General features: G+C 36.4%; 1 non-coding gene across 1 annotated transcript; it reads right to left on the reverse strand.

Annotated features, from left to right (window-relative positions):
- Positions 1-11,286: 11,286 nt before the first annotated feature.
- LOC131593745 (small nucleolar RNA R71) lies at positions 11,287-11,393 on the reverse strand. Its single transcript, XR_009281127.1, has one exon. It is a non-coding gene; the product is annotated as a small nucleolar RNA R71 (small nucleolar RNA).
- Positions 11,394-27,584: the final 16,191 nt, after the last annotated feature.

Here is a 27,584-nt window from a genome sequence, read left to right on the forward strand (position 1 = left end):
GTATGCTATTTATAATAAAACCTAACATACTAAATAATAGACTTTTTCCACAAGGCCCATTACACCAGTCAACTTAATAAACAAGTCAACTTAATAAACAAGTCAACTTAACAAATAAGGGTTTAAACACTAAAACCTAATTTAACATGCTAACAACCCTATCATCTTCGACATTAACATGTGAACAACCTTCGACTTCATGCTTAATACTGTCGAACCAAGAAGCTACCCTTCGGCCATACTAGAGTTCGATCTAATATCTTATATGAATAAATTCAAATATTTAAAAATATAATTTTTCTATGACATTAGTACTTTCAAATTAATATAATTTTTTATTGAATTTATTGAGATTCTATAAAATATTGCATTTATATTGATTACTATTTTTTTTCTTTTGACATGATCTATTTCTAATTACTACAAAAGTCAAGTTTAATAATATTTTATAGGATGCAATTCTATGTGATGTCTATATAATGAAAACATCTTGTTATCCTTCGATAGTGTAATACAAAATGGCCTTTAATATCTATGAATCCTATATTTTGAGAATTTTATGCATTTCGTTGATCTTGGTTTCAGGTTTAGAGAATCCAATAGAAGATCGTTATAGAAAACACTGCTTAATTGGTGAACCAGGACCTCCACCAGTTTGCTGTCTATCACAATGCCCTACAGAAAACTGTCCTTCACAATGCAGTGCCAAAGGATTTACTAAGGGTGGATTTTGTATACCTATACGTGGAGTAGATATGTGTTGTTGTATAACTTAATAAAGTTATTGTATCATTGAAATTATAAAATAATAAATAAAAGATATAAAAGATTGAACTAAGCCTTAGATGGTTGAATGAAGAAAGATCAAGTGACACGGACGAATTTTTTTTTAATTATTGAAATGATTATTTGATTTTTGCACCGACTAATTTGAGGATCAATCTCTTCCTCTATTGGCGGCATTACAAGAAGAAAAAAAAAATCAAATTCATATAAAAATTTTTTATGGAAATTGTTTCCATCCCAAAATAACTATATTAAGACGAAAATTGAATAAGTTTGTCGTCACAAATATTTTGATAAAAATATATTTAATAATAAATTGATATTTCGTCTCAATTTGACAAAATTTATGTTTTTTTTAAATCTTTTTAAACAAATTTATATTTTATCTCAATATTTAGTAAAAAGAATAGCAGAAATTTTTATTATATATATATATATATATATATATATATATATATATATATAAATATATATATATATATATATATATATATATATATATAATCTTTTATTTTATAGATGTTACTCCAAGACTCAATTTCAATATTTCAATATGTAATTTGAACCCAAGACTTTGTCATTCACAAAAAAGCGCTTAGGCCAATTGATCTATCATGCAATTTATCTTCATTTAGATTACTTATCTTAAATCAATGTATATTTATTATAGAATTTAAAAGCTACAATTTTATTTTTGAATATGTTTCATCAAGGTTCAAACCATGTCCTGCATGTAAGGACTAGGCACCTTACCAAATGAGTCGTTGATGTTGTAGGAAAAATACTCATATATATACTTATTTTACACTTATGTCAAAAATAAAAAATGTTCCTGCTAGGATTCGAAAACGGACTTATTTTACACTTTTGCCAAAAAAATTTGTGGGAAATTCTCTATGCATTGATATACTTTCTTAAGAATTTCTGGTGATAATTTTTTTTTTCCGAATTCGGAGATGCATCTCTCATCTCCGAACACACCAAATTTATAATTTTTGGTGTTTTCCGAAATAACTCAATTTTTTGTGTTGAAATTTTTTGGATATGCATATCCAAAATAACTTAATATTTTTTAAAAATTAAAATCAAGGTGAATCAAGACAACTAACAGTATAATTAATTGTATTAATATATATATATATATATATATATATATATATATATATATATATATATATATATATATATATATATATAATTAAATGTATCATTATAATCAAGATATAATAATAATATCAACCTATTAAATATTTAAATCAACTCGTTATTTTCATATAAAATTAATTAAAAAAAACTAATATAAATTAAAAATTATAATGTTAATAAGAAGATATTTTTAACTTGATAATTTCATTAATTATAATGCATAATGTTGTAGTCATTTAAAAAATAATTACTTTTATAATTTGAAAAAATTTGTGAAAAATAAATTATTACAAAATTATAATTTTATTGAATCAGTTTATTCCTTATTTATAACAATTTGTATTTAAGTTATTCTTTATTATTAATAAATCACTTTAAATAAAATAAAAAGATATTTGGGATATTGGTTAATTTGAAGATGCATATCTGAATTAACCCATATCACAAAATTTTCAATTTCTTTGGGGTTTCGAAAAAATCTCTGACATTTTAAATCCAACGTTTAAATAAGAAAACGTTTGAAGAAGGTGTTTTCGGATATGCATATCTGAAACATCTTAAAAATATAAAAAGAGAGTGGTCGAATATGCATATCCGGATGACATTTTGGGGTTTTCAGGGGTATATTTCACCCTATATGGGTGCAAAGAGAAATTCCCAAAATTGTTTTGTCGAGATTCTAACACCACGAGAGAACAAATTATCAAGCCCTCAATCAACTAAATTAGTATGTTCAGTTGAATAAATCTCCCATAGTACCTACTTATTTTAAACTTTTTTAAAATTTTAAAACCTAGAAAACAAAAATTATATTTGAATCAGGGACACTAAGGGTAGAAATTATGTGCTTTACCAACTAACCAATTTAGCTCTATTGAAACTTATTCCCATATTACCTATTTATTAAAAAAATTGAATATTATTTAAAATAAATATATAATATTTGTTGAGAAATCGGTACCAAGAATGAAGTAAATTTGCAAGAAATCCTTCACACTCGGGTGCAAAATATTTCATATCCATAATTGATGATTATTCACGAAATTTGTGGGTATACTCAGAAAACTAAGGATGAAACTTTTAAAAAATTTAAAAGTTGGAAGACTCTGGCCGAAAATCAAACTAGCAGGAAGGTAAAGAGATTGAGGACCAGGAATGGCCTTAAGTTTTGTAATGAATCCTTCGATGGACATTATGTTTTTGTCTGGTATTGCAAGTCACAAGACTACAACAGGTACTCCTCAGTAAAATGGCCTAGCTGAGAGGTTGAATCATACAATTTTGGAAAAATTTAGATGCATGTTGGTTAGTGCTTGATTGTAGAATGTGTTTTAGGATAAGGTTGTCGCAACAACAACATACCTGATAAATAGGTGTCTCCCGACTTCCTTGGAGATGAATACACCAAAAGAAGTTTGGTCAAGTCATCCACCAAATCTCGACAAACTTAGAGTGTATAGTAGTGTAGCCTATGCTTTCATTAGGCAAGGCAAAGTCGAACCTAGAACTTTGAGATCATGTTCCTTGGGTACGGGGGAGTTAAAGCCTATAGGTTGTGGTGCGTAGAACCAAATCACAACAGGTGTATTACAAGTCGTGTTGTAGTTTTATATGAAGCTTAGATGGCTTCAAGAAAACTGATGACGGTGGTTAAAATGCAAAGATCTATGAAGAAGAGGTTATGCATATCTCATAGATTTTTCCTTTATCTATTTGATTGAGGTTCTTGATGAAGAACCTAAAGACTATAAGGAAGCTATGAGGAGTTGAAATAATACTAAATGGTTGAAAGCCATGGATGACAAGATGAAATCTCTTCATGATAACAAAACTTGGAATCTGATTAAGAAACCCACAGGGGCCAGGTTAGTTAGATATTAATGGATCTTCAAAATAAAGGAATGAGTCAAAGGTGTTATGTCTAAGAGATTCAAGGCAACATAGGTTGCAAGGGGCTTCACTCAAAGGAAAGGGATGGATTTCAATTTTATATTCTCTTCTATTGTGAAATACAGATCCATTAGAATGCTCATTTCTATGGTGGCTAGGTTTGACCTAGAACTAGAGTAAATGGATGTCAAAACTATCTTTCTATATGGTGATCTAGACGAAAAAAATTCATGAAGCAACCTGACATATATGAAGAAAAAAAGGTAAAGAGGATTATGTCTGTAAGTTGAATAAGTTCCTATATGGCCTAAAACAATCTCCTAGATGGTGGAACAGGAGATTTGAGAAGTTCATGGCATATATAGGTTTTACAAGGAGCAACTTTGATCATTGTGTTTATTTAAGGTTCTCACCTGAAAATTCACTTATCATCTTATTGCTTTATATGGATGACATCCTCATAGCAAGTAACCTCGTCGAAGAAGTAATGACGGTGAAGGTTGAACTTAACCAGGAATTTAAAATGAAAACCTTGGATCTGTAACCTAGATTTCAAGTATCAACATCAAAAGAGATAAAAAGCAGTCAAAATTATGCTTATCTCAAGAGTTATATCTAAGGAATATTCTCAACTGGTTTGGTATGTCAAACTCAAAACATGTGATAACACTAAAAACTAAGAAACTCAAGTTCAATATAACTCAAAGTCCTAGTATTGAAATTTAAATAGCCTATATGTATAGCAACCATCTGTTAACATAGTTGGTTGTTAGATGTATGCTATGGTATGTACCTGGCCAGACATAGCTTATGCAGTGAGCCTTGTAAGTAGGTACATGGCAAACCCTGGAAATACGCACTAGCACCCTTGAAATGGATCCTAAGATATATAAAACAATCTCAGAAAAGAGTCCTAATTTATGGTGGATCCAAATGCGATGATAACAAATTTGAAGTTGAAGGATTTTTTGACTCTGACTATGCAGGATGTATGAATACTAAAAAATATCTTTCTAGATATGTTTTCACTATGTTTGGTACAATAATTAGTTGGAAAGCGACACTTCAAAAAGTTGTAGCCTTATCAACCACAAAAACCCAAAGCACAATTTGTACTGAAATAATTTTAATTTATTTTGTAGGAATGCTTAAAGCCCACCACCAACATGTTGTATCCTGACAATGGATGCTTTAAACACATAGCGTGAGACAAATTAAGTTTTTCATCTTTGACCTTAAAGTCTAAAGGACTTGTCACTTATGAATATAATAACAAAGATAAGATTCTTGGTATTGGAAGAGAAGGTACGCCATCCTCTACCACTATTGATGATGTTCTCTATGTGGATGGCTTAAATCATAACATTTTAAGAATAAGTCAATCATGTGATAAGGGCCTTAATTAAATTTCAATAAATATGCATGTATCATTGAAGATAAAATTACTAATAAAATCAAGCTTATTGGAAAAAGAATCAACAACATTTTCATTATATCTAAGGATGATTTGTCTTTGAAACAAAATTTTCATGTGGTTAACAAAAATAATGATGTATAGTTTTGGCTTAAAAGAATTGATCATATTCATATGGATCATGTAAATAAATTAGTAAAGTATAATAATGTTATTGGTTTACCAAAGATGATATTTGCCTAAGATAAATTATGTGATGTATGTCGAAAGAGTAAGCAAACCAAAGTTTCTTTAAAGGATAAAAATATTGTCTCTACATCAAGCCCTCTTCAATTGATTCACATGGATTTATTTGGTCCCTTAAGTATTAGAAGCTTTGGTGGTAATTATTATGCATATGTTAATATTGATTACTATTCAAGATTCGCCTAGACATTGTTTTTAGCTCATAATCATTATGCTTTTAATTCCTTCCATGGTGAAGAGTTTCAAAATTCATTCTTTGAAGAATTTTGTGATGATAATGGCATATCACAAAACTTCTCGGCACCACAGACACCATAAAAAATGGTGTACTTGAAAGAAAGAATAGTCTTTGGAGGAACTTGCAAGAACAATGTTATAAGTGAAAAAATTTACCAAAATACTTTTGGGCAGATGTGGTAAGTATAACATGTTAATTAACAAACCATGTTAAGATAAGACCTATCTTGAAGAAAATACCATATGAACTCTATAAAGGAAGAAAGCAAAATGTTGCACATCTACACACCTTTGGATGAAAATGATTTTGTCTTGAACAATGGTAAGGATAACATCGGTAAGTTTGATGCAAAGTTTGATGAAGGGATATTTCTTGGCTATTTTATTTCTAGTAAAGCATACAAAATATTCAATAAAATAACACTTGTTGTTTAAGATTCTGTCATGTTTCATTTGATGAATCTAACCCCTCCAAGGAGGACAAAATTGTTAATGTCGATGATAATGATATAAATGATATACTAAAAGATGTTAATAACAATGGTGAACACATTGAACAACAAACATAGCAACAAGATGATGTGATTGAGAAAGAGCAATTTCACGATGATTTATCTAAAGAATCGAAGATTCATTGAGATCATCCTATTGCAAAATAATTGGAGACATAAAGAAGGGAGTATCTACTATACTCATTCTTAAAGATGCTTGTTTAAACATGGATTTTGCTTCACAAATTGAACCTTATAAAATTAATAAAGTCTTAGATGATGGACAATGGATTCTTACTATGCATGAAGATTTAAATCAATTTGAAAGAAATAAAGTTTGGGAACTTGTTCCTATACCTAATGGTAAACACGTTATTGGCACTAAATGATTATTTAAAAATAAACTAGATGAACATGGCATAATTCCTAGAAACAAGGCTAGATTAGTAGCCCAAAGCTGCAATCAAGAAGAAGGTATTGATTTTGATGAAACATTTTCTCCTATTGCCAGTTTGGAAGATATTATATTATTTCTTCCATATGAATGTTCATTGAATTACAATTTTTATATGCACCCACATACATACTCACAGACCTGCGATGAAAACCCCAAAATACCCCTAAACTTCAGATATGCATATCCTAAGACACATTTTTTTTTGTAAAATAAGGGTGATTTCAGATATGCATCTTCGAAAACACTTTTTTTTGTAAAATAAGGGTGACTTCGGATATGCATCTCCAAAGTAACCCTTTTTGGAAAAAAAGTGTCTTAGGATATGTACATCCAAAGTATTTTGGGGTTTTACACAAAACGCAAACAACCACCACCACTATTTACATTCTCTTCAAAACTCAGAATTTTTACTTCAAACCCATTTCTACCAAGTTCCTGCCAAGGCATTACTATTCCACAACTTCCATTCAAGCTCCATTAAAGGCTCAAAGCTCCATTCAAGTTCTACTCAAAGCTTCAAAAAAATGTAAGATTCCACAAATCTCTACTCTAGCTTAATGTTATTAGGGTTGTTAGAAATTAGGATTATGTTGTAGGTTGAAGTTATTGATGCTCAATGATAGTGTTTATACCTCAAAAATTAGATTTTGTATGAGTTAGGGCAAGAAATGGAAATTGTCAAAAAGGTTGTTTGCAGGTAATTTCAGAAGTGCATTTTCGAAATAACCTCTGACCAGTTTAAGATATGCACTTCCGAAATTTTCTCTGAGTTGTATTTTTTTTTAATTTTCAATTATGTTTTCAGCATACTATTACCAATGGCATTTTTTCAGGAAAATGACTGACAACCAGATTGTGACAGATCAACTTAGATAGGGCAGACAGACATAGACAACCTCGACTTGGAAGGAGAGAGCCGCGTAACAAGGAGTGACTCGGGGATAGGGTTGAGTCTGAGTCCTAGTCTAAATGGATTAGGCGCCTGCAGAATCCTCATCTACACCAAGGAGTCGGCTGTCTCGGGCGTCTTCCTCTCATGAGGTTAGCCGGGAGGAGGAGGAGGAGGTACCCGAGGTTCACCCTGAGCACGACAATGATACCCCAGATGATGCTCAGGATGCATAGGATAGCGGCTACTCGGGAGGGCCTTCTGACACGTTCGTTTTGATATACTATCATGGCCATGTCGTTCGACATATTTGGGACAGCGAGGTTGATTTTTTTATTGCACTTTCTAATTTAACTGTTTTGATTTTTTTATTGCACTTTCTAATTTTGATATACAAACATTGTTTTTTTATTGTGACAGGAGCTGCAGCCCATAAAATTCGGGAACCATTCGCAGAAAATATTTGATATGTTTAAATTGCAGGCTCAGTGGTTTAATAATGTCGTAGCTGGATCCAGACTTTGCGGGTTATGCATGACCGAATATAGTACCATAAGCCACGACATACAGGGGGCATTTGCAGAACGGTGGCACAAGGAGACATCGTCTTTCCACTTTCCTGTTGGAGAGTTGACAATCACCCTCCACGATATGGTCTGTCTGTTCCACCTGTTGATCAGAGGGAGGTTGTTGGATCATTCCCAGATACAGCGGGTTGAGGCCATCAAGTGGATGGTGGATTATCTGGGTATGGACCTATATCTGGCCGATTATGAGTGCAGAGCGACGAGTGGGGCGCATATCCGATTCTCCAACTTGAAAGAGCTTTATGAGAACCATTTGGTGGCGACAATGGAGTTCGAGGAGGAGGATGATGGTGTTTTTGCTGAGTACCACCGAGATTGCGCCTTGCAGTGTTGGTTCATGTTCTTGGTTGACACATCCCTCATTATGGACAAAATTGCAACCTACATGGACATGACATACCTCCTGTACTTTATTAATTTGACTACAGTTCATGAGTGGAGCTGGAGGGTCGCCATTCTGGTATACCTCTACCAGAAGCTGAATGAAGCATGCAATTGGAGGACTAGACAGTTGACTGGCTCATGCACACTCCTCATGGTACATTTATTTTTAATTATATCACATTTAATATGTTATTTGTTAACGTGTAATAACATATTATCATATTTGTGTTTCAGAGTTGGATCATCTCATACTTCCACCGCATCCACGGCTACGATTCTGATCCGTTGTACACTGACGCCATGCCCAGGGCGGCACGATATGTCCTCCATAGGGGGAATCAGTGATAACACGATTTTATATCGTATATTTAGCTTGAAATCTGTAGATATTTATAGCATTTTCCGTTTATTATGTTGATTTATTATGATATTATGCGAGTTTTTGCTTTGTTACAGGTTTTACACTCTTATTATGGGTATTTGTGAAAAGGAGAGGAAATGGAGCTAAAACGACCACTATTTATGCCTAAAAGATGAAAAATGGGTGCTGAAGTGAAAAGGAGGTGCAAATAAGGCCCAAATGTACTAAAGAAGACCCTAAGGCCCAAAAGAGACAAGTCAGCCCACTGAGAATCAAATGTGCGTGGCCCAAACCACACAAGCAAGTGGAGACGCACGTCTCCAACGTCTCATTGGCCACGTCAGCAAAAGGGAGACGCACGTCTCCAGTACCCTATATTCTCTCCACTTGAGACGCACGTCTCAAGTCATTCAAAGGAGCTTCCTGAAGAAGTGGAGACGCACGTCTCCAAGTCCAAGTCAGCTGAGCTTCCTCTTTTCATGCATCCCAACTGCAGAAGCTCCCCTATAAATAGAAGCAGTCACCTCAGTCCTCAAGGTCCGATTTCCTGCTAACGAAGTGCTGCCGAAATTGTACCGTGCTTTATATTTTCTTCTTGCTTTCATTCAAACAGTCTATTTTCTCACAACGATTTCTACATCGGAAATTGTTGTGAACCTTTTATAAATCTAGCCTTACGTTAGATTTATCGCTTTTATTTCCTTATTTTAATTTCCGTCCGTTTAAATTCCGAAGAACGATCCAGCCAACCTGTGGTGGAAGTTCAGTACTCGAAGATTCAATTGCAATTTATTTAATTCAGGTTTAATATTTACCGCCTTTATTTATATAGTTATTGCATGATATATTATATGCCAATTAACATGCCTTTTATTATAATCCAAATTAATTTATGCATGCTTAACCGTATTAATATGTCTGGCTAATTTACTAAGGTATCGGTATGTAAAGTAAGTTAACCATAGGGATCCGAAATAAATTGGCTTTAATTATGTTTTATTAATTATCACTTGTTTTTGGTTTGTATGTCTAATTTAATTAGTAAGTCTTAAAACCAATAGAGCGAAAGTTTGAAGGTTTAAAACGGTTAAAGGTTAAAATCAATAGAGCGAAAGTTTGAGATCTTTAACTGGATAGTAGACATAGGACATTAGTTTTAAGGATGGCGAAAGCGTATTAAAACTAATTAGAAACTTATTTATTTTTAAAAATTGTTTTTACACCCGAGCGGGATGGCGAAAGCGTACGTTGGGGATATTAGCATGTTCCGAGTCAACAGAGCGAAAGTTTGAGATTAGGAGATTTAAATAGATAACAACTTCATAAAACAGGCATTTTATTAATTACGTTGTTTCCAAAAAGCTTTTCTAATATCTAATGGGATGGCGAAAGCGTACATTAAGAGTTAGGATAGTAATCTAAATCAACAGAGCGAAAGTTTGAGACGAGGATTTTTAACCAATTGAATTAGTAAAGATTTTTAATTGAATTATGCATTAGCCAATGGACCTTCGGATCACCTAAAGTTAAACGAAATACATACTGATATCTGTTCATTATTATATTTCTTACTATTCACAATCACTCTCCCTTAGGAACAATCAAATTATTAGTAGCCTTAGCTTTACATAGTAACCTTAGATAACGGTAGATCGATTCATAGTCCCTGTGGATTCGATATCTTTTAAAACTACACGACACGACTGTGCACTTGCAGTCATCAGATTAATAGACACGTAAAGTCGCGATCAAGTTTTTGGCGCCGTTGCCGGGGACTGTTTAAGTCGATATCGTAACTCACTGTTACACCGTAGAGACTAGGGCAATTCTTTCTTTCTTTCTGAACGATTGTATGCCAAATACTCGTTCACAAGGAGGAGATTTAATACAACGAATTAACGAGATCGAACGTTTCATTAACGTCAAACGTCGAGCTCGTAATCTTCCCGAAGTAGCACCAATTCCGATTAATCAGGAATTGACCTTTACTGATCAAATCAATCAAATTACCCCGAAGTTAGAGATGGCTGCTCTTCGTCCTCTTAGAGACTATGCCGCTCCTTCACGCGCTGAACCTCACTCAAGTATCGCGCCACCTGTGAATGAGGCGAACAATTTTGAACTGAAACCTTCGTTGGTACAAGCTGTTCAACAGAATCAATTCTCTGGAAGCCCTGTAGACGATCCCAACCTCCATTTATCTGTGTTCGTGCAATATGCCGACACTGTCAAAGCTAACAACGTTAGTTCCGAAGCTATTCGATTACGTCTCTTTCCTTTCTCCTTGAGAGATAGAGCTAGAGCGTGGCTTCAATCCCTGCCTTCCAATTCCATAACTACATGGGACGAATTGAAGAGAGTATTCTTAGCAAGATACTTTCCGCCTAGCAAAACTGCTATGCTAAGAGGTCAAATCAACGGATTTACCCAGAAAGATAACGAATCACTCTTCGAAGCTTGGGAACGTTATAAGGACATGCTTAGACTATGCCCTCATCATGGACTCGAACCATGGCTGATCATCCATACTTTCTATGGTGGTCTCTTATATAACACTAAAATGACTATAGATGCCGCTGCTGGCGGAGCATTAATGGACAAACCTCATGATGAAGCATACAACCTCATAGAGAACATGGAACAAAACCATTACCAATGGGGTGGAGAACGAGCCGCTCTAGAGAAAACCCAAACCAAAGGAGGAATGTACGAAATAAGTGGTATAGACTGCGTTAACGCTAAAGTAGACGCTTTAACTCAAAAGATCGAAAACTTAACCATCACTCCTTCAGCCACCGTTGCTGCCGTAGCACCTAACTGCGAGATTTGTGGATTAACTGGACACGCAGTTGCCGAATGTCAACTCTTGACTGGAGTCCCATCTTATCAAGTAAACTATGCTCAAGGAAACCCTTATTCTAACACGTACAACCCTAGATGGAAAAACCATCCGAACTTTTCTTATAAAAACAACAACGCGTTGTACGCGCTTGGACAAGCACCTGTTGTGCCACCTGGCTATCAAAAAGTGCCTGTAGCTGCTCAAAACGCCTCTAGGAAGTCGAATCTTGAAATCATGATGGAGAACTTTATAGCTTCCCAACAACAAACCAATAAGGACTTCCTAAATCAAAACATCCACAATAGCGAGCAACTAAAACAACTGTCGAACAAAGTAGATGCCTTAGCTACGCATAACAAAATGTTAGAAACTCAAATTTCACAAGTAGCTCAACAACAAGCACCCACTGCTGCCCCTGCTGGCACATTTCCTGCTCAACCACAACCTAATCCTAAAGGACATGCGAACGCGATAACACTACGAAGTGGAACGAACTATGATGGACCTATTGATCCTAGAACTCAAAATGCACCCATGTCCCAACAAGAGCCAAAGGAAACCCAAAAGACATCAACTGATGATCAAACTACTAAGACTAATGAGAACAACAACGAAGTGGAACCTGAAAAAGAAAAACCCTACGTTCCACCACCACCTTATAAGCCACCAATTCCTTACCCTCAGAGATTAGCTAAATCAAAAACCGAAGCGCAATTTAAAAGATTTGTAGAACTTCTGAAACAATTAAACATAACCATACCGTTCACAGAAGCCATAACCGAAATGCCTTCGTACGCTAATTTCCTAAAAGAAATCGTATCAAACAAAAAGAAACTCGAGGATAACGAAACTGTAACGTTTACCGCTGAATGTAGCGCTATCATCCAAAATAACATGCCTCCCAAATTGAAAGATCCTGGTAGTTTCTCTATACCCTGCGCAATAGGAAAAACCATCATAGAGAAAGCCTTGTGCGACTTAGGATCCAGTGTTAGTTTGATGCCTCTTTCAACCTGTAAGAAGCTAAATCTAGGTGAGCTTAAGGCAACGAGAATGTCTCTTCAACTAGCTGACCGCTCAGTTAAATACCCTGTAGGAATGTTAGAAAATATCCCTGTTCGTGTAGGCCAATTCTACATCCCAACTGACTTCATCATAATGGATATCCAAGAAGATTCTAACATCCCAATCATATTAGGAAGACCATTCTTAGCAACCGCTGGTGCAATTATAAACGTCAAGCGAGGAAAGCTTACTTTCGAAGTAGGAGAAGAGAAAATAGAATTTATTCTTTCCCAATTCCTAAAAGCACCTTCTATAATTGACACATGCTGCTCTACCGACATAATCGACGAGTGTGTTAATGAAATAAAATCCGAACCAAATAAGGAAACCGAGATCCTAAAAATTCCTATACCGCCGATCTTTGAAGATGACAACTGGCGTGGGGAATATCAAGATGACCACCTGAGTGAATGTTTGGCATTAACTCCTGATCCTATACCTGGACCTAAGAAACCTGCTATAGAACTAAAAACACTACCTACCGATCTTAGGTACGAATTCCTAGACGAAGAACAAAACCGACCAGTTATAGTTAACGTCGATTTAGGACGAACCGAGACTGAAAAATTACTTACTGTCCTAAGAAAATACCCGACCGCTTTAGGATATAACATATCAGATTTGAAAGGAATAAGTCCTTCCCTCTGTATGCACCGCATTATGCTCGAGGACGATTGTAAAACCTCTAGAGAACATCAAAGGCGAATAAATCCTATTATGAGCGATGTGGTTAAAAAGGAAATCCAAAAATTGCTAGAAGCCGGAATAATATATCCAATATCCGATAGTAAATGGGTTAGTCCTGTTCATGTCGTACCAAAGAAAGGAGGAGTTACCGTAATCACCAACGCAAAAGGCGAATATGTAGCACAACGTACCCAAGCTGGATGGAGAATGTGCATTGACTATAGGAAGCTAAACAAAGCCACCCGAAAAGACCATTTCCCTTTACCTTTCATAGATCAAATGCTCGAATGCCTAGCTAAACACTCACATTTCTGTTATCTGGATGGATACTCCGGATTTTTCCAAATTCCTATCCACCCTGACAACCAAGAGAAGACCACGTTTACCTGTCCTTATGGGACATTCGCTTATAGACGAATGCCTTTTGGACTTTGCAATGCACCCGCGACCTTCCAAAGATGCATGATGGCAATATTTGCCGACTTCCTGGATGGAATAATGGAAGTATTTATGGACGACTTCTCGGTCTGTGGAGGAAGTTTTGAAAAATGCTTAGAGAACCTTGAATTAGTACTTAAACGATGCGTAAGCGTTAACCTAGTCCTTAATTGGGAAAAATGCCATTTCATGGTTCGACAAGGAATTGTACTTGGACATATCGTATCCGATAGAGGAATCGAAGTAGATAAAGCCAAAATCGAAATTATCGAAAACCTTCAACCTCCCAAAACTGTTAGAGAAATAAGAAGTTTTCTAGGACACGCTGGTTTTTACCGACGTTTCATTAAGGATTTCTCTAAAATAACCAAACCCTTAACCGAATTACTGATGAAAGACGCCGAATTCATTTTTACTGATAAATGCACTGAAGCATTCGATTATGCTGTAGGAGCCGTTCTAGGGCAAAGAAAGGATAAGAAACTACATGTCATATACTATGCGAGTAGAACCCTAGACGAAGCTCAAATGAATTATGCCACGACAGAAAAGTAATTATTAGCTGTCGTATTCGCATTAGACAAGTTCCGTTCTTACCTGGTAGGAGCCAAAATAATCATATACACCGACCACGCCGCCATTAGGTACCTCTTAACCAAGAAGGACGCCAAACCGAGACTGTTGAGATGGATCCTGTTATTACAAGAGTTCGACCTAGAAATTAAAGATAAAAAGGGAACTGAAAATGTAGTAGCAGATCACCTCTCTCGATTGGAAAATCTGAAACCCGAACAAGTACCAGTTGACGATGATTTCCCTTATGAAAGACTCATCGCTCAGTTAGAAGCCAATGAATTAGAACCATACCATCCAATCACTGAAACCAACAACTCTGTAGAAGTAGCTTTAGTCCGCTCTGACACACCTTGGTATGTAGATTTCGTAAATTACCTAGCTGCTGGTGTACTTCCTCCTGATCTAAGTTACCAACAGAAGAAGAAATTCTACCATGACCTAAAACATTACTATTGGGACGACCCGCTCCTGTTCAAAAGAGGCCCCGATGGAATCTTTAGACATTGTGTACCCGAGGAAGAAATAGGAAGCATAATAACACACTGTCATTCTGCACCGTATGGAGGACACCATAGCACATCTAGAACCTGCGCCAAAATCCTTCAATCTGGACTCTTCTGGCCCAACCTGTGGAAAGACGTTTATTTTGCTGTACTAAACTGTGATAGATGCCAACGAACCGGAAGTATTTCGAGACGTGACGAAATGCCTCAAAAGGGCATTCTAGAAGTAGAAATATTTGACGTCTGGGGAATAGACTTTATGGGTCCGTTTCCATCATCGTTTGGAAATCAATATATACTCGTAGCTGTCGATTACGTTTCGAAATGGATAGAAGCTATCGCTTCTCCTACAAACGACACACGAGTAGTTATCAAACTCTTCAAAAACGTCATCTTTCCTAGGTTCGGCGTGCCAAGACTGGTAATTAGCGATGGTGGGTCCCATTTCATTTCAAGAATCCTTCGAAAATATGGAGTAAATCATCGAATAGCTACACCATACCATCCACAAACAAGCGGACAAGTAGAAGTATCTAACCGTGAAATAAAACAAATATTGGAGAAAACTGTTGCTATATCTAGAAAGGATTGGTCAACCAAGTTAAATGAAGCTTTATGGGCTTATAGAACAGCTTTTAAAACTCCAATTGGAACTACCCCAATCAAACTCGTTTATGGAAAATCATGCCACCTTCCGGTAGAGTTAGAACATAAGGCCTATTGGGCCATTAAGAATTTAAATCTAAACTACACCGCCGCTGGTGAGAAACGACTTCTAGACATAAACGAATTAGAAGAACTTAGACAAGACGCTTACGAAAACGCCAAAATTTATAAAGAGAGAACGAAAAAATGGCACGACAAGCGTATATCTAGGAAAAATTTTAACATAGGCGATAAAGTACTTCTATTTAATTCTAGATTAAAATTATTTCCTGGGAAGTTACGATCTAGATGGTCCGGCCCTTTCGAAATAACTAACATATTTCCGAGTGGAGGGATAGAAATCAAAGGAGAAACCGTCAAACCTTTTGTCGTAAATGGGCAACGTCTTAAGTATTACCACCATCTCGAACACGATGAAAACATCAAACTTTTTAAACTTGACGAGCTGCCTGCTCATTCGAAAAAATAGTTTTCTATTTTTAAATCGTCGAGCTTACGACATAAAACAAAGCTCTTGGTGGGAGACAACCCACATTTATTTATTCTTTTATTTTATTATTATTTTTATTTTTATTTTTAACTTTTTATTTAAATAATCTATTCTATTTTGAATTATTTTAATTTTAATTTTAATTTTAATTTTAATCATTTTTATATTTTTCCTACATTTTATAATAATCACTATAATTATAACCGCTATCTTAATTCGAGAAAATATTTCCTTTTTATAATTATATTTATTATTATAACTTGTTACATTTTTATATTATTTTTATTTTTATTTTTTCTCTTTATTTTCCTTTTTTAATCAACACTAGCCTAGTTCTAACTTAATCTTAATATTTTCAACTTCTAGGTTTTCTTAACTACTAACTAATCAAGATGCAAGAAGTCGATAATATGGAAGTTGTGTTCCGTGGTAGAGGACAAGAAGCAAGATTTGATAAGCTGGCTGAAAGACAAATGGATTTGACTTGCTATCCTCACCAGCCGACTATGGAAAGACTTGGTATCGAAGAGAGCGTCATGCACTTGCTGAACCAAATCGGTTGGACCGGTTCTCACCTGTTCCGCAAGTTTAGTACCTACCGGAAGCTCACTCTGGAATTCTTGAGTTCCTTGACTTATCTTCCTAACTGTGGACAAGGACTGAAGAAAGGAGTCATCCTCTTTCGACTCTTTGGTATGGAATTTAACTTTTGCATCTGAGATTTTGCTGAAATGCTAGAACTACCTCATGGAGCAGATGCATACACCAAAGTAGCTGAAGACAGTCTTGCACACTGGGAGTTGGAAAGATATTGGGGCAAGATCACTGGAAACGATAACCCTGAAGAGAACGAATTTCAATCTGAGAACATCCATAACCCTACTTTCAGATACTTGCATAAGATCATTGCTCACTACATTTTCGGTAAACCCGACAATATTACTGAAGTCTCTAGAGAAGAGTTATTCATCATGTTCTGCACCTCTCAGAATCGTCGGTCAATGCCATCGTATTCATGCTAACAAACTTCGAGCGCATCATGCAAGACGAAGTTTTACCTATTAGGATCGGCGGATTTGTCACTATGATTGCTAATGCTATAGGACTGAGAATACCTCTACTTAGATTGACACCTCTTGGTTCCCACAATTCTATGGACATTCACTTCTGCTTTAACCGAGGTATCATCGGTAACCTTGGACCTGATCAGTTCGATTTACTCATTGATAATAAAGTATTGGATCAGTTCACCTTACCGAGTCCTAGGACGAGTGTGCACAACCCTGCTAACTGGCTTTACTATGGTCAGATCCCTGAGAGAGAATCCTCACCTGAAACCCCACAAGCTTATGAACATTTTGATGAGGAAATGCACGTATCAGAATCTGAACCTGACACTCCTCCTGGATACTATGAGCCTCTTCCTGAAGATGAACCCATTCCTGATTATGAACCTCTTCGTGAAAATGAACCCGTTTCCGAGTATGAGCCTGAGACTCCTACTGATGATTATACTGTTGATATGACTGATGTCGAGCTTGAACCTCAACAACCCGCTACATCTACTGCATCAGTGAACCAAAGATTGCCTAATCAGAACACACATGAGCAAGCCATCAATGCACTGCAACAAGATGTACAACATGTGCGCAACGAGCTACACACTTTGCAAATGCACTTCTTCGATTTCATCGACACCGTCAATGCTCAATTCGACGAAGTTTTCAAACACATTTATTCTAATGTGCACAACAATAGACGTGGCTAGATGTTACCGTTTAGATTATTAGATTTTATTTCTAGTTTTAGCAATTTCTAATTCCTAGTTTAGAATTTTAATTTTCTGCACTTTTACACTCTAATTCTGTCAACATTCAGTACCAGTTTTTAATTTGAAATGCAATATTTTATTCATTACTGCTACTGTGTTATAATATTCTGCTGTCTGACTGCTATATATTTATGAATGCATATAACTCACTCAGTCTGGTATTTTGCTGTTTATAGTAACATCCCATATTCCAATCTATGCTATTCTCTAATAAATCCTATATGTCAGAACTGGTCCACACCCATGCACGCGTGACAGCCACCTGCCTAAGCATGGAGACGCACGTCTCCAATCATGTGGGACCATCACACTGCACGCAAAGGACAGGAGACGCCCGTCTCCATGCCCTGTCCCCCAGCAGACTGACTGCCTGAGACGCACGTCTCCCAAGGCCAGCAGTCTGCGTTTGACCACGCAGCAGAACCACCATAACTCCATTTTAATTCTCCATTAACCACACCATTTTCAAACCTCACTATAGAACCACACCACCACCACTCTTCTTCTTCACAACCTCCAAACCATTTTCTACTCTTCTACTCTCCATATTATTTTTCTTTTCAAACTCATCATGCCTCCACGTTCAATCATCCGTAGTGTGCATCCAGAGAGGCCACCTCCTAACCTTGCAAATATTATCTTTCGAGAGGATGACAACGATGCTCAAAGAACCAAATACCTCGCATTCTATGACCGTTCGGTTGTTCCCACAAAATTTGTGAACATCGAATGTCTAGAAACTCTGGGTCTCATTGATGGTGTCACCCGTTTACTCACTAAATCTAGCCTACACCATTTTTGTACCGAACCCTTACCAACTTATGAGCCGCTCGTCTTAGAGTTCTTGAGCTCTTTCAACTACGACACTCCTTCTGATCAACCACTCTTAACCGGTAGCATCCAATTTAGGATGTTCAACCGTGAATTTACTCTGGATCAAGAAGTCATGGCTACGTACTTGCATTTTAATAATGCACCCAATGCTCTCCGCACAATCTTTCAAGAACTCAATGGCCGATCTTGGGAAGAACTTGCTTTCGAATTTTGGTTTAATCTTACTGGCGAAGTTCCTACAGGTTGGAGGGCTCTACATGCTTCTCACATTCAAAACCCCGCTATACGTTATTTTCAACGTGTTTTGGGGCACACTATTTTTGCAAGATCCAACAACCACAAGGTAAACCAAAATGAATTATTTTTCCTCTACTATGCGCTTAACAATATCCGTTTCAATGCCGCACCTTTTATGCTCCAACACATCCAAGGCTGCATCAACGCCCCCGCTACAAACCCCTTTCTGTTTGGCGGAATTATTACTTCCTTGGCCTGTGCCTTAGGTCTTGGTGATGACCTCATCTCCCTCTCTCATCTCATGATGCCTGCTCAATCACTCGATCTCACCTACTGCCGTGACTCCCACTTGGTTTCACCCCGCCATGATGGCCGCTACACTTTGGTCGTCAACAAAGTTCTAATTCCTTATGTCATCCTGCCATGCCCAGAGCAAATCAACATCCGTTATGTTCAGCGTTGGAGGCTCATTAATGACAACCCTCAAGAAAACCAACCTGAACATCCTAATGAACCTGTGGATGCAATGGAAGGAGAACTCAACCAAGAACAAGCTGATGTCAACCAACCTCCTCAAAACAACCCTCCGCCTATCACTCTTGATGCCATGTATGCTGCAATTCAACGCCAATATCAACTCTTTCAAGCTATGCAGACAAATCAAACTGAAACACTAAGGCTCATTCGAGAGATGCAACAAGAGCACCGTGACTATGCTATTAGGAACGAATGTCAATACACTGAAATTGCTACACAATTGCATGATCTTAACATTCGTGTAAATGGCTCTCCTACTGATAGACGTCGTCGTGTTCGTACAAGAGGCGCAAGCAGTTCTCGCAACCGCAACACTGAGGAGTAGTTGGCATGCATTAAGGACACTGCATCATTTAAGTCTGGGGGAGTCGTATTACTTGCTTTAGTTTTATTTCCTTTTAGTTTATTTCCCTTCCTTGTAATGTTTTTCTAATTTAATAAAGAATATTTATGGAATTTCAAGTCTTATATGTATAATTCCGTAGTTATTACAATCTCTTCCATTTTCTTGAGCCATAACAAAATTTTTACTCCAAAACGATAAACGCACAACCCCACACGTTCGAGAAATACGAAGCTACTCAAACACTCAACGCATAGAAATTGATAAAGATTCAAGTCAATATCCTTATTGTCCCAACACTCTAAAACCCCCAAGTATGCGTAACCGATTTGAATATCCTTTATACCGAAACCATCGACTTTAATTTTTGAAGTAACCCTTAGTAGTTTATTCTAGCAGTCGGCATCGTCTTAGATACCAACTACGCAGAGAGTCGATGAATATAAGTGTATGATCCTCATAATAATAATTATGTGCTTAGCCGCTAAAAAGAAATGTGCTTACTAAGTAAGGTGATCCTCACAAGATCATTTAACCTAACGGTCACAAATCTCAAATACAAAGAATTTAAAAACTCATTGTTGATTGGTTCAGAAGTCATCTGGTACTGAACTTGGTAGGAAGGACTATTGTCCGATTCCCCACAATCTACAAATGAGCGCTAAGGAGTATACCACATAATTGTGCCAGAACTCCATAAGAAGGATCATAGTCACTAACCGACTGCTCTGCTATGTGCGTGTCAAGATAATGGGATTAATGTGATTGCGCGCGAATGAAAAGGGTAAAACATGATGACGAGTCAAGGTCAAGCTATAATGGCATGATTCGGATTGGTATGCATGCTGGGAGTTGTCTAGTGTCGCTACTATAAGCTTATTGCTAGGATCTGCAACATTATTTTCAAACAAGAACACTATGTAGCTGAGTATGACCGAACGACGTGGTGGAAGCATATTTCATTTCGCTGTCCTCCTATCTTTATTTTATTATTTTGCTTGAGGACAAGAAAAGGTTCAAGTCTGGGGGAATTTGATAACACGATTTTATATCGTATATTTAGCTTGAAATCCGTAGATATTTATAGCATTTTCCGTTTATTATGTTGATTTATTATGATATTACGCGAGTTTTTGCTTTGTTTCAGGTTTTACACTCTTATTATGGCTATTTGTGAAAAGGAGAAGAAATGGAGCTAAAACGACCACTATTTATGCCTAAAAGATGAAAAATGGGTGCTGAAGTGAAAAGGAGGTGCAAATAAGGCCCAAATGTACTAAAGAAGACCCTAAGGCCCAAAAGAGACAAACCAGCCCACTGAGAATCAAATGTGCGTGGCCCAAACCACACAAGCAAGTGGAGACGCACGTCTCCAACGTCTCATTGGCCACGTCAGCAAAAGGGAGACGCACGTCTCCAGTCCCCTATATTCTCTCCACTTGAGACGCACGTCTCAAGTCATTCAAAGGAGCTTCCTGAAGAAGTGGAGACGCACGTCTCCAAGTCCAAGTCAGCTGAGCTTCCTCTTTTCACGCATCCCAACTGCACAAGCTCCCCTATAAATAGAAGCAGTCACCTCAGTCCTCAAGGTCCGATTTCCTGCTAACGAAGTGCTGCCGAAATTGTACCGTGCTTTATATTTTCTTCTTGCTTTCATTCAAACAGTCTATTTTCTCACAACGATTTCTACACCGGAAATTGTTGTGAACCTTTTATAAATCTAGCCTTACGTTAAATTTATCGCTTTTATTTCCTTGTTTTAATTTCCGTCCGTTTAAATTCCGAAGAACGATCCAGCCAACCTGTGGTGGAAGTTCAGTACTCGAAGATTCAATTGCAATTTATTTAATTCAGGTTTAATATTTACCGCCTTTATTTATATAGTTATTGCATGATATATTATATGCCAATTAACATGCCTTTTATTATAAGCCAAATTAATTTATGCATGCTTAACCGTATTAATATGTCTGGCTAATTTACTAAGGTATCGGTATGTAAAGTAAGTTAACCGTAGGGATCCGAAATAAATTGGCTTTAATTATGTTTTATTAATTATCACTTGTTTTTGGTTTGTATGTCTAATTTAATTAGTAAGTCTTAAAACCAATAGAGCGGAAGTTTGAGGGTTTAAGACGGTCAAAGGTTAAAATCAATAGAGCGAAAGTTTGAGATCTTTAACTGGATAGTAGACATAGGACATTAGTTTTAAGGATGGCGAAAGCGTATTAAAACTAATTAGAAACTTATTTATTTTCAAAAATTGTTTTTACACCCGAGCGGGATGGCGAAAGCGTACGTTAGGGATATTAGCATGTTCCGAGTGAACAGAGCGAAAGTTTGAGATTAGGAGATTTAAATAGATAACAACTTCATAAAACAGGCATTTTATTAATTACGTTGTTTCCAAAAAGCTTTTCTAATATCTAATGGGATGGCGAAAGCGTACATTAAGAGCGAAAGTTTGAGACGAGGATTTTTAACCAATTGAATTAGTAAAGATTTTTAATTGAATTATGCATTAGCCAATGGACCTTCGGATCACCTAAAGTTAAACGAAATACATACTGATATCTGTTCATTATTATATTTCTTACTATTCACAATCACTCTCTCTTAGGAACAATCAAATTATTAGTAGCCTTAGCTTTACATAGTAACCTTAGATAACGGTAGATCGATTCATAGTCCCTGTGGATTCGATATCTTTTAAAACTACACGACACGACTGTGCACTTGCAGTCATCAGATTAATAGACACGTAAAGTCGCGATCAATCAGAAAGTGGGGCCATATCGTGTATAACTCAATCATACTGCTCATGATGATATCCAGTGGACGCCCTTCAGTGATTACGGTGATGCTGTCCCATTGACTGCATCGCATTATACTCTAGATGGTTGGAATATGGGACCAACATCATGGTTAGATATCTGCAGGAGCGCTGCGTGAGATAGTTTCGACGTATGCAGATTATACCGAGATCTCCATTAGAGGCTGCTCCCGACACTATTACCCGCCGAGATCTCACTTCTATCTTTGAAGCCTGGGCGCATCATTTGGTTCCAGAGGAGTACCAGCGTATACGGGCCACCTAGAGCCAGCACATGAGGATCTCTTGGAGAACCAGCAGGCTAAGGATGACCATGCCACTAATCTCCTGCCGATATGCCAGCAGATACAGTTGATTGGGCAGGAGGCATTGGAGAGGGGGATCATTGAGCAGAGTGGTTTAGAGGAGGTTTCCATAGTGCAGAGGATGGTCAGTGCGGCATCTGGTGCAGCGGTATATAGGAGGCAAAAGAGGTCGCAGGGAGTTCGCATTAGGCATACTCAGTAGTAGTTGCCTATTTATGTTTTATTTATGACTTTTTTTCGGTGTTGTAGTATTTTGACATTTTTCACTTGTCCGAATAACTATTTCTATATTATGATATCAATATTTTATTCTACTCTACGTACTTTTTATTTTCATTACATTTTGTCGGATAATAGGAGGTATTAATTTTAGTTGCTACGGTGCTCCGATTGTAACAATGCACTGTTGTTGTTTTTTAAAAATGCATGACTCAAAGCAAATTTCGGATATGCATATTCGAAGTAGGTTCATGGTATTTTCGGATATGCATATCTAAAATAATTGAAAATGAAATAAGGATACCTTCGGATATGCAAATCCAAAGGGTATTTTGGGGTTTTAGGGGTGTTTTCCACCCTATATGGGTGTACAAAGAAATTTTCCTCTTTGAATTTGTAGTTATTTTAAATAAATGTTAAAAGTGCACTGTTAAATAGATATATTCATGAAGAAGTCTATGTAAGCCAACCTCAAGGGTTTGAAGACTTCAAGATTCCCTCCCATGTGTGTAATTTAAAGAAGACTATTTATGGGTAGAAGCAAGCACCAAGGTCTTGGTATGATAGATTAAATAACTTTATATGTGAAAGAGGCTTCAACAATGAAAAGGTGGATACAACACTATTTATCAAGAAGATTAAAAATCATGCTTTTCTACTTCAAACTTATGTGGATGATATCATCTTTGGCTCCACAAGTGAATCCTTATGTGAAGAGTTAACAAGCAAGATGCATAGAGTTTGAAATATCTATCATGGGTAAACTTAATTACTTCCTTGTTTTACAAATTAAAATGGAATATTCATAAATCAATGCAAGTATAGCAAATAACTTTTGAATAAATTTGACATGGATAAATGCAAAGAAATTGTCACTCCAATGAGTTCAAGCACTTATGTTGATCAATATAAATCCGGAGTTCCAATTGATATAACTAGGTACAGAGGTATGATTGGTTCATTCCTTAATCATACGGTTAGTAGGCCTGACATAATATTTAGTGTTTGTTTATGTGCTCTTTACCAATATTGTCTAAAGGCGTCTCATCTCTCTTTTGTCAAAAGGATCATGATTTCATGAAGTATCTCAAAGGATCATTGGACTTGGAATTTACAAAGTGTTTGTTGAAACTTAATCCCCAAGTTTGTGGTAGTAAGTTATGATAAAAGAAAGTGATATTTATTTTATGTTTATGTAATAGAAGGTGGTAACATGTTCTTGGAGAAGACTTGCATAAGTATTTGATCATAGTAGAAAAATTCTCTAAGGTGTAAAAAGACTAGATGTACCCTTAAGTTGAAAAAGGGAACTATTATAAATCATATGTCTTTTATTTTCGGTACATTATTTTTATGAACTTTTATTATCCTACAAATTAAAATATTCATGGCTTTCATTACTTAAAAAAAATTAAATTTTTTGCACGAAAACAAGAAAAATCCCCCCTCTTAAGTTGCGTAGTTACACTTACAATGATTGTTCTCCAACCCTAACTCCACGACCCCTGATCCATCCTACATAGATTATTGTATCCATTTGCTTGTGAATGATGAAATCAAACAGATGCTTACCAAGATTGCTAAAGCTATAGAAATCAGAAAGGAAGTTTTCAACCTTAAGAAAGAGGGAGCACCTGGTCTGGTTGGGAGACCATTAAGCTTAGTGTCAATGAGGTTATCACATAGTTTTCTGGCTGATTGGATTTTACCAAACTTCAATTCAAACAATATCATTCTCCTGCCAAAATCCAGTCAAGTTGATATTGTTGAGATGTTTAGGCCTATAGCTTTAGCAAATTTCAAATTCAAAATAATCTAAAAGTCCTTGTTGATAGATTGGCCTCTATCATGTCCGTCATCATTTCTAAGGAAAATAAAATTGTCAAAAGGAAAAGTATTAGATACTGCATTGAGCTTATTTCTGAAGCAGTTAATTCATTTAACAAGAAATGCTTTGGTGATAATTTAGCCACGAAAGTTGACATCACTAAGGATTTTGGTTCTCTTGATTGAGTTTTCTTGTTGAAGGTTCTTGAGAAATTTCGCTTTAGTAACAGATGGTGCTTTTGGATCAAGACCATCCATAGATCAACCAAAGTTTCCATTTCCTTCAATGGTAAGTCAAATTGACTAATTGAGTATGGGAGAGGGATGAGACAAGGTTACCCTTTGTCTCCACTTCTTTTCATATTGCTCAAGAAGTGCTTAGTAGGAGCATTTCTAACTTGGTGCATCATAATAAGCTTAAGCTCATCAGGGGTCTTAGAGGTATGGAGGTCCCTTCCCATTTCCTATATGCAGATGATTTCATGGTCTTCTACAGAGACAATAAATCTTCTATGGATCCTTTGATAAATGTCTTCACTAGGTATGCAAGAGCTTATGGCTAGTTAGTGAATCCATCCAAATCTATTGTTTATGATGGCTCAATCTCTAGTTCTAGACTCAACCAATTAAAAAATTTACTTAGGTTTAAGGCCGGTGTTCTTCCCTTCAATTACCTGGAGGGTACCCATCTTCAAAGGAAACCCAAAGTCTTCATTCTTGAAGCCTATTATGGATAAAATCAAGGATAAACTTGGTAGTTGAAATGCTTTTCTTCTTAATTTTTTTGGCAGATTCCAATTGGTAAAATCAACCATTCAACCTATGATCGTCCATTCTTTTCTTGTCTACTCTTGGCATGTTTCTCTCACCAGAGAGTTGGACAGGTACCTATAAAATCAAGATGGCCACTATGGCTTGGAAAAAGATTTGCAAGCCTTTATCTCAAAGAGGGATTGGCATGAGGTATATTAGGATGCTTAATGAAGCTTCTAAAATGAAACTTTTATTGGATGTCTTAAACCCCAAGGAATATTAGGCAATTCTTCCAAAGGTAAAGTTCTGAAGAATTCCATTTATGTCTATTACTATCTTTCCTCTTCGGTTTGGAGTAGCATCAAGAAGGACTATATAGACATTGCGTCTAATTCCACATCTTTGATCAGCAATTGCCTCGACACTAATTTTTGGCTTGATACATGGTGTGGACCCCACTCATTCCTCATATTCAAGACCTAAATTATATTAATGTCAAGACCATCGTTACTGATTTTATTCAAGATGGTACTTGGTCTTTCCTTGACATTATTTTCAAACTTGTCCCCAACTTGTCTTTGCTTGCCATCAAGCTATCTGGCCCTCGAACTCGGTTGAGGAATCCAAGGTTTAGATCATCTCTAATTTTGGTTGCTTGTATTTAAAGGACGGCGTGGCTTTAAATTCTACCACACCTTCTTCCTTGTGTTGGACCAAAAACCTTTGGAATCTAGATATTCCTCCTTTCGAGGCTTTTCTTGTCTAGAGATTGTGTCACAATAAAGTCCCTAGTGATCATTGTCTTAGTTGCAAGTGTTGATGGATTCCTTCCATGTGTAGCTTGTGTCAATCCAATCATGAGTCCACATACCATATGTTCTTCCAATGTCTTAAGATTTGGAACTGGTTTTTCACAATGTTAGGTATATGTTGTGTGAACAACATTTTTGAGATCCTTTTGTTGTGTGAAAGGTCTTGGAGTCCTTATTGTAGGGTTATCATCCAAGCTTTCATAGTTTCTATTCTCAGCACCATATGGCACTCTCGTAATCAAACTAGACTCAAGAATCATTACCTCAATTGGAAATTTGCTTTGAATCAGCTCCTGATTAAGGTTTCCTTCATGGGAAATATTACCAAAAATGTTTCCAATTCTTCCATCTATGAATTCGCCATCATCAAGAATTTTTAAGTCTCTATCCATCCTCCAAATGCCCCTAGGTTTATGGAAGGGCTATGGAAGCCTTTCTTGAAGGGTTGGCTCAAGTGCAACTTTGATGGCTCTTTCTCCTCATCTTTGGCTTCTTGCGGTGGTTTGTCTAAAGACTTCAATGATGAGTTTGATTTTGGATTTGTTGGATTCGTGGAGGAAACTTCCTCTTTTCATGCAAAGTTATGGGGGTTAATTCATATTGTTGACATTGCTCATTGGTTAAACTAGAAATATATTTGGTTTAAAACGGACTCGGCTCGTGCCTTGGCAGCTCTGTAACATTTGGTTTACTTGCAAAGTAAAGCTCAGGTCCTTGGTCTTCTTAGTCACACATATTTATCAGGAAGATAATCAATGTGCGCGCACACACACGCACACATCCCCACACACACATGCAAGCACGCCCCCCTCACAGACACACACTATTTTTATTAAGTTATATATTAATATAATATTATTTATGTAATTTAGATTCTTTATTGTTGTAACTTAACACA

Source organism: Vicia villosa, linkage group LG3 (assembly GCF_029867415.1).
Source record: "Vicia villosa cultivar HV-30 ecotype Madison, WI linkage group LG3, Vvil1.0, whole genome shotgun sequence".
In the NCBI taxonomy this organism is placed as follows: Eukaryota; Viridiplantae; Streptophyta; class Magnoliopsida; order Fabales; family Fabaceae; genus Vicia; species Vicia villosa.